Below are 16735 nucleotides of genomic sequence, written 5' to 3'. Positions count from 1 at the left end.
AGTCTCTTGAGCAATCTCCATACTGTTTTCCACAGTGGCTGCACCAAGCTGCATTCCTACCAGCAGTGTAGGAGGGTTCCCTTTCCTCCACAACCTCTCCAGCATTTCTCATTTGTAGACTTTTCAATGATGGCCATTCTGACTGGTCTGTGGTGATACCTCATTGTAGTTTTGATTTGTTTAAATGTTTATATTGATTGCTTTTGATATTTGGTACTTATATAATATGCCACCAAAAAAAGAAAAAAAAAACAGAATAATGGCTAGATGTGTTGTGTAGCTCATGAAACTTTCACAATTAAATCAAATTAATTGTTACAAAGAATTGAATTAAGCAGATGTAAACTATATAAAATGCATAAGGGAATATTTAATAAGTGTTTTATGTTTTATATGATTTATAACATGTTGCATAACAATCATGTATTTCACACTTAAGTTTTTTATATTTATGCTTATAAATGTCCATATAAAAACAGTTTCATTAACTTATTTGAAAATTTGAACTTTAAAGCTATATGACTGCAAGGTAAAAATGAATATTCATTGACTACCTACATCATTCCCTAATAAGGTTAATATATGGAAATTTAATTACTGAACATGTTTATCTCCTTGGCATCTTGATTTTATAGGGGTTAGAAAATCTAAATATTTTGGGGTATGTTAATAAACATGAGAAATTGTACTTTGACAAAGTCACATGCATGGAGGAATCTCAAAATTATCATGCTGAGTGAAATCAAGTATACAAAAAGTACATACTGTGTGATTACATTGATATAAATTTAGAAAATGCAAACAAATCTACAGTGATAGAGAGTAAGTTAGTGGTGGCCTGGGGTTAAGAAGGCAGAGAGTGACAAGAAGAGTGACAGCCAAGGATCACAATGTAACTTTTGGAGGGAATGGCATGGTCATTGTCTTGAGAGTCGTGGTGGTTTCCTGGGTATACAGGTCAAATTTAATATAAAATTAAGATTTAATTACATGCTAGATAAGGACATATGTCACTAAAAATTATGAAATAATCTATTCATAAATTTGCTACAGAATGGTACTGTTGGGCCAAAGTTAATAATTGGTTACTTCTGAATTTTCTCTGTAAAAGAAAGGACTAATGTTGAGATATGCTCATGATACATGTACATGAAACTACTTGGACTAATAAGGGTAAAGAAAAACTGTGTAGGCAAGGAAAGTAAGATGTGTTTTTGATGAGAAGAGTGATAAAAGATGTGTTTCTGTTAAAGGAAACAATGAACAGTTTTGTCCTAAAGTAAAATGATTAATCTAAAATAGAATAATTAATGATTAATGATTAATATTCCAGAATAGAAAAGAGGGAACAAATAAGACAAAAATGGAATGGATATTAAAAGCAAAACAAAACAAAAGTGGTAGAAAGTTTGTGGGAAAATAATCTTTAAAGGGAATCTTATAATATATGGTCAAATCTGGCTAATTTGAATGGATTTACTTATAAGGTTTTGAATAGATTTACTTATAATTAACCTTATAAATAGTGGTACACTGATGAAATATCAGAATTTAGTTGCCTGGCATTCTACAGAAAGAATGTTTTCTTAGATTATAGGTTTGCATTAGTAAGAAATGGTGAAAAAAAAAGTTTCTGTTTTACCTAAGTATTCTATCTGGGGAACCAAGATTTTGTGTTTTAAAATCATTCCATCTCCTTCAGGTTGTCTTTATCATTTATTTGACTACTTAAAAATAATTTGTCAATTTAAAAGAGCTACATTTTTTACAACCATGTCATTTGCTGTATTTGCTTTTGAAATATTTTAATTGTCACTTTGGTTAAACACATAGCCAAGTAAGGTTTCACAGTTGCCTGGGGTTGTATTTAGTCAAGCATTCAAATATTTTGATATTGCTGATAACTCCTCAAAACCAATTTTTAAAGGGAGTTTTTTTTATTTCAAACTGATTTGGTATTTCCCAGATACTCCACAGAAAACCCCCAAGGATTTGTCCCACAGCTTTGAAAAGGCAGATGCAAATAATCTGGTTTATTTGGTATATTAAATTACATGGAAAACACTATCACATAATAGTGAAGATAAAGCTTCTTAGGTTATATGAAGTGGATATATGTCACTGATACAGGTACTTCAGGAATGGTATGAGGCTCATAGAAATCTATCAACACTAGTTGTCCAGATATTATTATGTTATAATGTTACTGCCACATAAATAATTTTATTTATACAGTCAGCTCTCAGAAGAACTGTAACCATGACCATTTTAAGTTATTTACCACTCACACACAGTTAATGTGTTACTTTGAGTTTTTTTCCTGGAAGTTTTTACCATTAGCTACAGGCAAGAATGCTCTGTGTTGGCAGAATGTGAACAACTTTGAATCTATGCCACTAGACTAAGTAAGAATACCCAGAAGGAGTGACAACATTGATGAGTTACTAAAGCTGTTAACCACCAATCATGTAGAATAAGAATGAATTCCCTGTGACTGAATAAACTGATGGTGGGGGAATTATGATGTTTTAAACATTTTTTGAAACATCCCTAGGTTCATATGTTGTTTCTGTTTTTAAGTTTTCTTTTCCAGATTGAAGGAAATCCTTTTACCTTAAGCCAGGTGTAGCTTTCCACAATTTGGTAAAACATACCTTTGTGAACAAATATATAACAATTCCTTTTTATCCCTATCTGAAACTCCAGAATTCTAAACTTTCAATGAATATCCTTATATTTAAGGCAATACAGTTATTTGCATAATTTCAATTGTTAGGTGGTTTAGATAGAAATGAGCACTGGGCAGGGGGCTAGGAAGGGGAAAGGAACAATCCAGAATGCAAGGAACCTTAGCTGTCTAATTAACCAGAGAACAAGGTCAACCACAGTGCAGGGAACCTGAGTTATCTATCATTCAAACAATCAATCAATCAATCATGAAACAAGGATAGAAAAACAGGAAAGCTAAGGAACGGTGCCACTTTTCCTCTCTTGGATTAGCCCATTCCCAATTTTGGGGAGTTTCCTATCTTTCACTTTTATTTTTACTTCACTAATAAAAAAGAAAAAAAATCTTGCTTAAATCATGCTTTTTGTCTCGTCAAAAATTCTTTTTTGGGGGAGGTGGTGACTAAGAACTGATGTAATTCTTATTTCGCTATTCCTGGTATCATAAATTTTGGTGCCATGACTCAGAATGTGTGCTTAAACCTAATGTTTCTTCATTCATTTTCCCCTGCCTCCCTAAGGCCAGTGGAGCACAGTCTCCTAGGGTTGGCTGTGGAGGGTAGATCTAGGATACAGGGTGTGGAGCTCCAAGAACTGCTGGGCCAGTCAGGCAGCAAGTAGCCCATCTGGGTCCCTGCACTGGGCCAGTTACAGTGCAAGGGTACTAAGGCCATGGACTGCCTTCCCCTATGCCCAGCCACATGCATGCCTGCCCCAGTGCATTCTGCCACCACCAGCCCTGCCAGCCATGGAGCTCCAAGTAGAGATAAACAGGCTTGCTCTAGAACCACAGTAAACTAATCACTTCTGGCTTTTACACTGGACTGGCCTATAGAGAAGACCACTCACCACCTTAAAACAATGCTCAAAGGAGAAGCTACCAAATCAGGAAGAGTAAAAGATAACATTTGAATTAGACAGCTGCCCCAAGACAATGAATGAGGCCTGTATACCAATTATTTTATTACTCACACCTTAATATACTGGTCCCTAGCCTTTGCTGGGGATCCTTACTTCTGCTTTCTGAGCTCTACTATCGAATTGTCTAAAAAACACCCTCCTTCAATCTCTAACTCTCTTTTTCCCACTGATCACTGCAAGGTCCTATGGTTCAGATAAGGATGCCTCCCTCTTGGGTATTATTAACTTACTCTGTGACCTAAAAGAAAACTCTCAGTTCCCTAATGCATCTGGGGCCACGTCCATGTTGGCACTATTTTAACTTATGGTGCCCTGGTATCTCTTATAATCATACCCTGTTTGCCTTATTCACTGGCCAACTAGCATTTGGCCACCTACATGGCTTAAGTAACATTGTCCCTGGTGGCCTTTTCTAGAAAACACCACCATGACAGTAACCATGGGCTACAATGTCTCTGATTCCTTTCTGGCTTCATATCCTTCCAGGGACACTTGCTTAGGCAAGAAAACATCTCTGCCTTAGAAAGCTGAGCTTCTGGAGTTCTAGCTCAAGTTGTCCTCTCCTGCTGCCTTCCACATTCAGGAGCTTCCATAGGGACCCTCCAACCCTAACTCACTCCATGTTTTTGCTCACCCTGTCTCTGGTTATCCCAGTTGAGCAGCGATCCTGCTCCTGAATCATTGATGACCTGCGGGTTAAAATAATTTCCTTGGACTGCGGAGACTCCCGGCTTATGGTAAGACTGGACACTTTTCCCATCCAGTGAGGAGGCCGGGATGCTGAGTCCTCCTTCTGTGGACCAATAATCCTGGGAGGCTCTCTTTAGTCCATGGCTTCAGGGTACTCTTGATTACAGGCAGAAAACTGAGACATCAAACTATAGCCTGTGGCCTTCACCTTGGGAACCTGATCTCTGAAGACCCCCTTTTCCTCAGTATCCTGCCCTTCAGATGGGAAGGTAACAGTTGATCCATGCTGGGACACCCCTGGGCTACATCTTAGCCAAAAGCATGACTCATAAAAAGGTGCATAAATTCAATCACCTTTCTCCAGCTTAATCTTTTCAACAATATACAAGGCAAATGATCTAAAATACCATAAATCCAGAACTTTTATTTGCTGAGGGATAGCATTGATCTCTTAAAGGAATGAAAAAAATAAACACCTTTTCCATGGTTACTCTCAGCAATCTGCTGTCCCCAAAACCTCCTTGAGGGGGCTTCCTTAAATGTACATCCTCCCCTGCTCTCCCTACCATATACCCTTCATTTAGGGGATAAATATCTCACCAAATCTGCCCGTCATATTAGACAAAATCTCCAAAAGGAAATCCTGGAACCCGGAATGATACTTGATGAATGCTAATCAATGCTGCCACAGGATTCTTGTTTTTGTTTTTGTTTTTTTAGATCCGGTACAAGGGTCCAAGGCTCAGGAGAAGGAAAGAAGGAAAGATGCCAGACATGCTTAAATGATTACAGCCCTTCAAGGTCAGCCACCATTACTAAATCATCTGCCCCAGCAGCCCGAGACAAGCCTGATGATCAATATATCTGTCACTGACCTGGTCAATGGGCCAAGAAATAACTCCATAAGGACAAACCTACAAGATCTGCCTACTTTTGGTATAACAAGCAAGGTCATTGGGTGGCCCTCCATCCTCGAGTCAAACAGCCCATGGGGGAGAACCAGCCTGTGACCTGCAGATGGTTGTCCAGGACTAAAGAGGCCCGATCCAGTCAGCCCCAATGCAAGAGTTCTTCAAGTTCTTCATCACAGGGCTAGAACCATGGGGAAAAGTGGATGGATGTGGCAGTATCATTTTGGATACTGGGGCCAACTACTTAGTCCTGACTTCCTTCTCCAGACCCTTCTCTTCTAAATCCTACAACTCACATATCCTTCTGATCATTAAAAAGAATGGGGCCTATAGACTAGCCCAACATTTAAAAATTATAAAGGAGGCTGTGGTGACTCTTCATCCAGTGGTTCCAACCCCCTATGTATTACTGAAAACATACCTCCAGGAGCCCAGTGGTACACTGCCTTAGATCAAAAGATGCTTTCTTCTATATACCCCTTAGTCCCCAATCCCAATAATTATTTGTCTTTCAGTGGGACTCACCTAATTGGTGTCAACACCAGCTAACATGGACAGTACTACCACAGGAGTTTAGAGACAGTCCTCCCCTCATTGGCAAACTTTGGCCCAAGATTTACAGGACTCACAGCCTGAAAAAGGAACTAATCTCCAACATGTAGATGACTTACTTATCTGCTCCCTTACTTGAGAACAGACCACCCAGAATGCAATCTAAACTCCTGACTTCTTTGGTGAGCCAGGATATAAAGTTTCCAGATCCAAGGTAAAAATTGTCAAACAATAGGTAACTTATACAGCAGTTGTTCAGAGTCCTGCAAACCATAGCCTTTCCCCTGAGTGAATTTAGGGAATCTTACAATTCCCTAATCCCACTAATTGAAAACAGCTCAGGATATTTCTTGGACTAACAGGTTACTGTAGGCTTTGGTCTATAGACCAAACTCTGTATGAGAGTTTAAAGGGTAAGGATGACTCAGTACCTCTACAGTGGAGTCTTTCCCAACAGGAAGCAATGGAAAAAGTGAAAAAAAAAATCCCCTAGAAAGATCCCCAGCCATGGGACTTCCAGATCCCACAAGGCCCTTCCAGTTATACATTCATGACAGAGGAGGAATAGCCTTGGGGATCCTCATCCAATGGCTGGGCCCTACCCAACAGTCCATTGATAGCATCTCCAAGCACCTAGATCCCACTGCTCAAGGCTGATCATCCTACCTAAGAGAGTTGGGAGCACTCTCCACTCTCCTGGTGGAAGTTTTTAATCTAAATCTGGGGGCCCCTATACAAGCATATGCTTCATATCAATTTTTTGATCTTTTAAAAGGCAAGGGACATTTCTGGCTCTCAAACTCTCAAAAACCCAGATGTCACTGTCTCTGTTTGTGGGACACTCAATCCCACTACATATTAACATCACCAGATGACTCTCTTCCCTTTCACCTATGCCATGAGACTTTATCCATTTCTCTTGGTGCTAGAAGAGATCTCACTGACCAACCCCTGGAAAACCTTGTTGAGATTTGCTTCATGGATGGGAGCCACATATTCTTATAAGCCTGTTAGCAATCTGCAACTGCTTTTCAAGCAACACCACAAGTCAAACTTTAAATGGCTATACAACAAAATAATCAACCAATCAGCCAAGACAGCTTTTATACAAGCCCCTAATGGACACCGACAATTCACTCACCACCTGTCCAGTGACAGACAGCTATTTGGGATACAAATGAGGTCCACTGATGCCCCAAATTGGCAGGAAGTAGCTGCAGCAGTCATCACCCTCTACGTCCCAAAGAGTAGGAGACATATGATTACAGGTGGGGAATGTTAGGCAGTTTAGATAGAAATGAACACTGAGCAGAGGTAGAGGAATGGGAAAGGAACAATCCAGCACACAAGGAACCTGTGCTGTCTAATTAACCAGAGCACAGGGACCCTGAGCTCTCAATGACCCAGAGGTCAGGGAACTGGAGTTGTTAGTTAATCAATCAATCAATCAATCAATCAATCATGAAACCAGGATGTAAAAACAGGAAAGATAAAGAAAAGGTACCATTTTTCCTCTCTTGGATTGGCTGCTCCCAATTTGTGGGTGTGTACTACTTTTCACTTTTTTTAAATCACTAATAAAAAATCTTACTTATATCACACTTTTTGTCTCTTCAAAAATTCCTTTTTTTAAGTGACTAAGAACCGAAGTAATTCTTATTTTCTGTTTCCTGGTAATTAAATAATATTTCTTCTCCTTGCAACAGGACAGAATTGGAAACATTTATTATAACACCAATTCTTTGACTAGAATATCATATTTGAAATTGATATGCATCAAACCAGATGTGACCTAAGAACTTTAAGGAACTAAGGTTGACTTTAAAGATCCAATTCTTACAAAGTCCCTCTTGGAAAATCTATCCTGAACTACGTTAATGGGGTTTCACAACTTGAAAGTCAGTAAGGAAAGTCACTTTCCATCAGGACCAGGAACCTCAGAATATTTCTGAATGTAGACAAGTTCAGGATTTCCAGTCAAGATGGCCAGGTGGTAGGAACATAAGCTTACCTCTCCTTGTGACTACAATCAAAAAGAGCCTGGAACCTAGCAAATGAAATCTTATGCAATTGGAAACACAAAGAGGGAACCACCTTAGGATGGTAGGAGGGTTGTTCTGGTGATATAATTGGGCCCCCAACCTGCCAGGTGGGTTATCCAGAAGCTGAAAAATAATTAAACTACAGAGGCCCTCTCACAGGTGTGAGAGCTCTAAGTTCCACATCAGGCTCCCTAACTCCAGTACCAGCACTGGGAAGAAGAGTCCCCAGGACAACTAGTTTTGAAGGCCAGAGGAGCTTGGCTCTGGGAGCCCCATGGGACTGGGGGAAATGGAGACTCCATTTGCTTGGAAAGTGTACACAGAAATTCATGTGCACAAGGTCCAAGGGCAGAGGCAGTGATTTCATAGGAACATGGGCCAGACATGCCTGCTAGATATGGAGGATATCCTGAGGATGTGGGGGAATGCCTGCTGTTCATCCAGGGGACATAAAAGCTAATGATAGACATTCTGAGAGTGTTAATCTACATGAGCTTTCCTGGAGTCTGTCATCTTGATTGGATTATTACCACCAAGACCCAGCCAGACACAACAGCCTGTAGGGAAGCCTCAGGCTGATTAACATACAGGGTGGGAACACAGCCACACCCATCAGCAGACTTCCTAAGCCACAAAGGCCTCTAGACACAACTCTACCCATCTGAGGTGGAGGACAAAGATTCACACAACAATAAGCAGGCATGGGCTCCTCCTCCAGGAAAACTGCATAAGCCTATAGTCCAGCCTCATCCACCAGGGGCAGATACTAGAAATAAGAAAACAAGAACCCCAAAGCCTGTGGAAGGAATCCACAAACACATAGAAAGATAGACAATATGAGGCAGCAAAATAATATCTTTCAGGCACAAGATAAAATCCCAGAAGAAGAAATAAGTGATGAGGAGATAGGAAATTTATCTGAGAGTTAAAAATAATGATGTTGAAGATGTTCAGAGAACTCAAGAATAGATGCACAGGGCCAAGATTTAAGCAGAGGTGGAAAATATAAAGAATACCTAAAGAGAGCTGAAGAATAAAATCACTGAAATAAATAACACACTAGAAGGAACCAAGAATAGACTAAATGAGGTAGAAGATGGACCAATGAGCTAGAAGACAGATTAATGGAATGAACTTAAATATAAAAAAGAAATAAACTCACAGAAATAGAATACAAACTTGTAGTTGCCAAGGTAGAGGAGGGAGGGAAGGGATAGACTGGGAGTTTGAGATTTGTAGATCATAACAGGTATATAAGTGCTCTAAAGAAAAAAAGTCTATTTTAAAAAAGAATATTTGGGGAATGTACACAAAAGAGGAATTCACTTCAATCGGTATGATATTGTAGAGAAAACCTAGTGTAGACACTTGGCTTGACTTCATAGCCTCCAGAGGCTTTTAAAAGTGTAACATCAGGTTCCTTATGAAAAGTTACAGCAAAGCAAAATCAAGAGACCAGATGGTCAATCATTATTCTTGTGTACTTACATAAACAATCGGACTAAGTTTAATGAGGCTGGATTTATTTTACAAACAAATTTGTCTATGATTCTCTCTGATAGAAGAGATGGTGACAATAGAGGTAAAATTTTGTTTCAAAGAGAAACCATGATGTATAATTCTGGGTCCTATCATGCACATCTTGGCAGTCCTTGACAAATGCTGGATTATTTTAGTTTCCTCCAAAATATAACTAAAATTCTCCAAATTAGCACTTCCAATTTTTCTCCCTTATGACTTGGAATCATTGTGAAGGAAAACTGCCCTTTTCCCAAAACCTGACAAATTGAAGCTAGAAAATGTATCAGAAACTTCAAGGAATTCACAACAGGCAACTATTGTGTCTGCTGCTGTGTGGGTCACTCAGCAAGTTCACCTGAATTCCTGATGCCATCACCATGGACAGTCAAACTGAAAACTGGGACACCCATTGGATTTCCTCTGCTACCCTCTGTCCACTATCTAAAGGCGATTTGAGCCCAGCATATTCTTGATTGGCTGCCTTCTGGATTCCTTTTTTTTTTTCCACTATTACTCTTTTTTTCCTCTGATTTTCATAGAAATGACTCTTCATTAAATGCTGGATGGCTAGTGCCCTCCAGCAAATGCACTCTACTAACAAGTCTTAACAGATGATTCAGCTGGTCATTAAAGAACAAAGTGTGTCTGAACAAGAACTGAGTTTAGATTATTCAAAGGAAAGAAGAACATTTGTCTGTTTTTTCCTTCAACAAGAAAGGGTCTGATAAATATATCTGGTGGAAATTCTAACTGGAAAAGACACATGCACCCCAATGTTCAGAAAAGCACTATTTACAATAGCCAAGACATGGAAGCAACCTAAATGTCCATCAACAGATGACTGGATAAATAAATAGTGGTATAGATATATCTCAACCATAAAAAAGAATGAAATAATGCCATTTGTAGTAACATGGATGGACCTAGAGAACGTCATTCTAAGTGAAGTAAGCCAGAAAGAGAAAAAAAGTGCCATGTGATATCACATATATGTGGAATCCAAAAAGAAAATAAAGGACACAAATGAGCTTATTTACAAAACAGAGACAGACTCACAGACATAGAAAACAAGCTTATGGTTACCAGGGGGAAAGGAGATGGGGAGGGATAAATTGGGAGTTCGGGATTTGTAGATACTAACTACTATATATAGAATAGATAAAAATGTGTATTTCTACTATATAGCACAGGGAACTATATGCAATGACTTTTAATAAACTATAATGAAGAAGAATACATATACATATATATGTATATACCTGAATCACTATGCTGTATACCATAAATTAACAACATTGTAAATTGACTATACTGCAGTTAAAAAAAAGACTAAAGGCAGGTTCTCTTACAACAACTGTCTTAAAAGTCGTGCTGTAAGAAACAACATTCTCTCTTCTTCCTCTCTGCCATGTGCTCGGCAACCACAAAACAGCAACTTTGCATGAGTGCATCTCCATCCACATTGGCCAGGCTGATATCCATATCAGCAATGCTTACTGGGAGCTCTACTGCTTGGAACACGGCATTCAGCTCAATGGCAAGATGCCAAGTGACAAGAAAGTTGTGGGAGGATATGACTCCTTCAATAACTTCTTCAGTGAAACATGAGCTGGAAAGCATGTGCCCAGGGCAGTGTTAGCAGATCTGGAATCCACAGTCATTGATGAAGTTTGCATTGGGACCTGCCACCAGCTCTTCCACCCTGAGCAGCTCATCATGGGCAGAGAAAATGCTGCTAATAATTATTCCCATGGTAACTACACCATTGGCAATTAGATCACTGACCTTGTCTTGGATCAAATTCGAATACGGGCTGACCAATGCACAGGTCTTCAGGGCTTCTTGGTTTTCCACAGCATTGGTGGGGGAACTGGTTCTGGGTTCACCTCCCTGCTGATGGAACATCTCTCTGTCATTTATGGCAAGAAGTCCAAGCTGGAGTTCTCCATGTACCCAGCCCCCCCAAGTTTCCACAGCTGTAGCTGAGAACTACAACTCAATTCTCAAAACCCACACCACCCTGGAGCACTCTGATTGTGCCTTCATAATAGACAATGAGGCTATCTATGACATCTGCCTTAGAAACCCCAATATCGAGCACCCAACCTACACTAACCTGCATAGGTTGATAGGTCAAGGTGTATCCTCCATCACTGCTTCCATGAGAGTTGATGGAGCCCTGAATGTTGATCTGACAGAATTCCATAACAACCTGAGTCCTTATCCTCACATCCCCTTCCCTCTGGCCACATGCCCTGTCATCTCTGCTGAGAAAGCCTACAATAAACAAATTTCTGTATCAGAGATCACCAATGCTTACTTTGAGCCAGCCATCCAGATTGTGAAATGTGACCCTTGCCATGGTAAATAAGTGGCTTGTTGCCTGTTGTACTGTGGCAACGTGGTTCCCAAAGATGTCAATTCTGCCATTGCCACCATCAAGACCAAGCGTATCATCCAGCTTGTGGACTGGTTCCCCACTGGCTTCAAAGTTGGCATTAATTACCAGACTCTCTCCATGGTAACTGGTGGAGACCTGGCCAAAGCACATTGAGCTGTGTTCATGCTGAGCAACATCACAACCATTGCTGAGGCCTGGGCTTGCCTGGACCACAAGTCTGGCCTGATGTAAGCCAAGCGTGCCTTTGTTCACTGGTATGTGTGTGAGGGCATGGAGGAAGGAGAGTTTTCTGAGGCCCATGAGGACATGGCTGCTCTTGAGAAGGATTATGAGGAGACTGGTGTAGATTCTGTTGAAGGAGAAGGAGAGGAAGAAGGGGAGGAATACTAAAGTTACAATGTCACAAAGGTGCTGCCTTTACAGGGAAGCTTATTTGGTTTAAACATTAAACATTTGTGGTCTGGTCAGTTAATTTGTATGTAGTAGTGTATATTCTTGTATACAATTACTGACTTATGCTTTAAAACACAATGTTTTGTTACAGACCCAAGATGTCAACTTCTCTGATGAATTTGAATAAAGTATTCCCTTTCTTAAAAAAAAAAAAAGATTACAAAGAAGGGATCTGACAAGGATTAATTGGTTGGCCAAATTTTATTCAGACTGTTGAAACTTTTCCTAGGCACATATGGGTACCTCCCTGTAAAATCCTCAGCAAGAATTCTGCTGAGTGAGTTTTGCATGAGTTCTTCAACCTCCAGGTCTGGTCATCCTCGAAATCTAATTTTGTTTCACATATTCCAACCCCCCAGCAGGTAATGTTTGATAAGTCTGCTTCATTTTCAGCAAAAATCCCATATGTCTTTTTACCAAGAAATTTCCAATTCCTTGGTGTTTCCGATTAGTAATATACCATCAAGTGACCACCACTGAGCTCCTCTGATATAAATTCCCTCTTCCCAATTAAAATGGTCATGGTAACAGTTCTTTTGAGAGCTCACTGTATAAAGAAAATTATTTATGTGGCAGCAACATTATAACATAATAATATCTGGACAGCTAGTGCTGACAGATTTCTATGCACCTCATACCATTCCTGGAGTACCTGTATCAGTGACATATATCCACCTCATATAACCTAAAAATCTCTATCAGCACTATTATTTGACAGTGTTTTCCATGTAATTTAACGTACCAAATAAATCAGAATATTTCTGCATCTCCCTATCCGAAGGAGAGGGACAAATCCTTGGAGAATTTCCAGGGAGTCTCTGGGAAACCCCAAGTCAGTTTGAAGTAAAAAAAAAAAAAAAAAAAGACTCCACTTAAGAATTGATTTTTAGGAGTTATCAGCAATGTCAAAATATTTGAACTCTTGACTAAATATGACCCCAGGCAACTGTGAAACCATACTTGGCTATGTATTTAACCAAAGTGACAATTGAAATATTTCAAAAGCAAATACAGAATATGATATGGTTGTAAAAATTGTTGCTTTTTTAATTTGAGAAACTCCATTATTTTAGTAGTCAAATAAATGATTAAGACAATATGAAGGAAGGGGAATGATTTTAAAACACAAAATCTTGGTTCCACAAGCAGAATACTTAGGTAAAAAAATATATTTTTTGCCATTTCTTATTAATGTAAACTTGTAATCTAAGAAAATATTGTTTCTGTAGAATTGCAGATGACTACATTCTGATTTTGCATCAGTTTACTGTAATTTATAAGGCTAATTATAAAACCTTGTAAATAAACCCATTCAAATTAGCCAGATTTGACCATATATTATAAGATTCCTTTTCAACATTCTTTTCCCCACAAAATTCTACAACTTTTGTTTTTAATATCCATTCCATTTTTGTCTTACATGTACCCTCTCTTTGATTCTGGAATAATAATAATTAATTATTCTATTTTAGATTAATCATGTAGTTTAGGACAAAATTTTTCATTGTTTCCGTTATCAGAAACACATCCTACATCACTCTTCTCATCAAAAACACATCTTACTTTCCTTGCCTACAGAATTTTTCTTTATCCTTATTAGTCTCAGTAATTTCACGTACATGCATCATGAGAATATCTCAACCTTAGTCCTTTGTTTCACAGAGAAAATTCAGAAATAAACAATTATTAAATTTGGTCCAATAGTATTCTGTAGCAAATTTATGAACAGATCATTTCACAATTTTCTAGTGGCATATGTCCTTTTTATATGTAATTAATTCTTAATTTTATATTAATTTAGACTTGTATACCCAGGAAACCATCACCACTTTCAAGACAATGACCATGCCATTCCCTCAGAAAGATTCATTGTGACCCTTGGCTGTCCCTCCCCTTTGTCCGTCTCTGCCTCTTTATCCCCAGGCCACCACTGATCTACTCTCCATCACTATAGATTAGTTTGAATTTTCTGAATTTATATCAATGGAATCACACAGTATGTACTTTCTGTATGCTTGATTTCACTTAGAATGATCATTTTGAGATTCCTCCATGCATGTGACTTTGTCAAAGTACAATTTCTCATGTTTATTAACAGATCCTAAAATATTTAGGTTTTCTAATCCTTGTAAAAGCAAGATGCCAAGGAGATAAACATATCCAGTAATTAAACTTCCATATTTTCACCTTATTTGGGAATGATGTAGGTAGCCAATGAATACCCATTTTTTATCTTACAGTCATATACCTTAAAATTTAAAGTTATGAAATAACCTCATGAAATTGTTTTCATGAGAACATTTGTAAGCTTAATTATTATAAAACATAAGCATGAAAAATATGATTGTTATGTAACATATTATAAATCATATAAAACATAAAACACATTAAAATATTACCTTATACACTTTATATGATTTACAGTCTGCTTAATTCAGTTCTATATAACAATTAATTTTATTTAATTGTGAAAGTTTCATGAGCTAAACAGCACATCTAGCCATTATCCTAAATTTTTTTGGTGGAATATTACATAAGTATCAAATATCAGAAACAATCAATATAAATATTTAAACACAGCCTCCTTTTTTCTTTCTTTCTTTCTTTTTTGTAGTTTTTTTTAACATTTTTTATAGATTTATAATCATTTTACAATGTTGTGTCAAATTCCAGTGTTCAGCACAATTTTTCAGTCATTCATGGACATATACACACTCATTGTCACATTTTATTCTCTGTGAGTTATCATAACATTTTGTGTATATTTCCCTGTGCTATACAGTATAATCTTGTTTATCTATTCTACAATTTTGAAATCCCAGTCTATCCCTTCCCACCCTCCACACCCCTGGTAACCACAAGTCTGTATTCTCTGTCTGTGAATCTATTTCTGTCCTGTATTTACACTTTGTTTTTGTTTGTTTGTTTGTTTTTGTTTTTTTAGATTCCACACATGAGCGATCTCATATGGTACTTTTCTTTCTCTTTCTGGCTTACTTCACTTAGAATGACATTCTCCAGGAGCATCCCTGTTGCTGAAAATAGCATTATGTTGTCGGTTTTTATGGCTGAGTAGTATTCCATTGTATAAATATACCACTGCTTCTTTATCCAGTCACCTGTTGATGGACATTTAGGCTGTTTCCATGTTTTGGCTATTGTAAATAGTGCTGCTATGAACATTGGGGTGCAGGTGTCATCCTGAAGTAGATTTCCTTCTGGATACAAGCCCAGGAGTGGGATTCCTGGGTCATATGGTAAGTCTATTCCTAGTCTATTGAGGAATCTCCATACTGTTTTCCATAGTGGCAGCACCAAACTGCATTCCCACCAGCAGTGTAGGAGGGTTCCCCTTTCTCCACAGCCTCTCCAGCATTTGTCATTTGTGGATTTTTGAATGACGGCCATTCTGACTGGTGTGAGGTGATACCTCATTGTAGTTTTGATTTGCATTTCTCTGATAATTAGTGATATTGAGCATTTTTTCATGTGCTTTTTGATCATTTGTATGTCTTCCTTGGAGAATTGCTTGTTTAGGTCTTCTGACCATTTTTGGATTGCGTTGTTTATTTTTTTGTTATTGAGTTGTATGAGCTGCTTATATATTCTGGAGATCAAGCCTCTGTCGGTTTCACTTGCAAAAATTTTCTCCCATTCCGTAGGTTTTCTTCCTGTTTTACTTCTGGTTTCCTTTGTTGTGCAGAAGCTTGTAAGTTTCATTAGGTCCCATTTGTTTATTCTTGCTTTTATTTCTTCTAGTAGACAATTTTTGAGATGTATGTCAGGTAATGTTTTGCCTATATTTTCCTCTAGGAGGTTTATTGTATCTTGTCTTATGTTTAAGTCTTTAATCCATTTTGAGTTGATTTTTGTGTATGGTGTAAGGGAGTGTTCTAGCTTCAAAGACGTCTCAACTAGATTGCTATTCTGCTTAAAATTGCTTTTCTATTATTGATTATACACTGTTTTCAAGCATTTTTTCCCTCCCTTCTTTTAAAATTCTCTTTTATCTTTTGTTAAAATCTGTTATATTTTCTATTACCTTTTAAATATTTACTTTTTAAACAATTATATATGTCTCCAGTTTTAATCCCTTTAGAATTTTTCTCATAAAATATTTTTATTTTTATTACTTCTAAAAAATCCATCTCATTTCATTTTTATTTCTCTTGGTTTTGATCTCCTTTTATTGATTATACACAGGTATCAATTATTGTTTTCTGATCTTTTCTCCTTTTTTTTTTAAGGTTTTTAAGCAGATGTCTCAACTCAATTACTATTCTGCTTCAACTTGCTCTTTTATTATTGATTATACATTGTTTTCATCCCTTTTTTCTCCATTCTTTAAAATTCCCTCTCTTTTTTCGTTTGTTTTTTATTTTTATTCCTGCATAGGCTTTAGATAGTTAAATAAATAAACCCCTTAAGGACCATAATAGATAACTGATACTCATTAAGCCACAGTGCCACAGAGATATAAGCAATATGATGAAGCAGAGGAGCCACTCCCAATTAAA

At 37.8% G+C, this 16735-nt stretch overlaps 1 long non-coding RNA gene and 1 pseudogene across 1 annotated transcript; both read left to right on the top strand.

Annotated features, from left to right (window-relative positions):
- Positions 1–7422: 7422 nt before the first annotated feature.
- LOC116660186 lies at positions 7423–16279 on the top strand. Its single transcript, XR_004315557.1, has 3 exons — positions 7423–7434; positions 7912–7915; positions 16116–16279. It is a non-coding gene; the product is annotated as an uncharacterized LOC116660186 (long non-coding RNA).
- On the top strand, positions 10404–12658 carry LOC102505778 (annotated as a pseudogene).
- Positions 16280–16735: the final 456 nt, after the last annotated feature.

The sequence above is a fragment of the Camelus ferus genome, chromosome 27, assembly GCF_009834535.1.
Source record: "Camelus ferus isolate YT-003-E chromosome 27, BCGSAC_Cfer_1.0, whole genome shotgun sequence".
In the NCBI taxonomy this organism is placed as follows: Eukaryota; Metazoa; Chordata; class Mammalia; order Artiodactyla; family Camelidae; genus Camelus; species Camelus ferus.
Note: the sequence above shows the minus strand (reverse complement) of the source record. Positions and strands in the feature narration are given on the sequence as shown.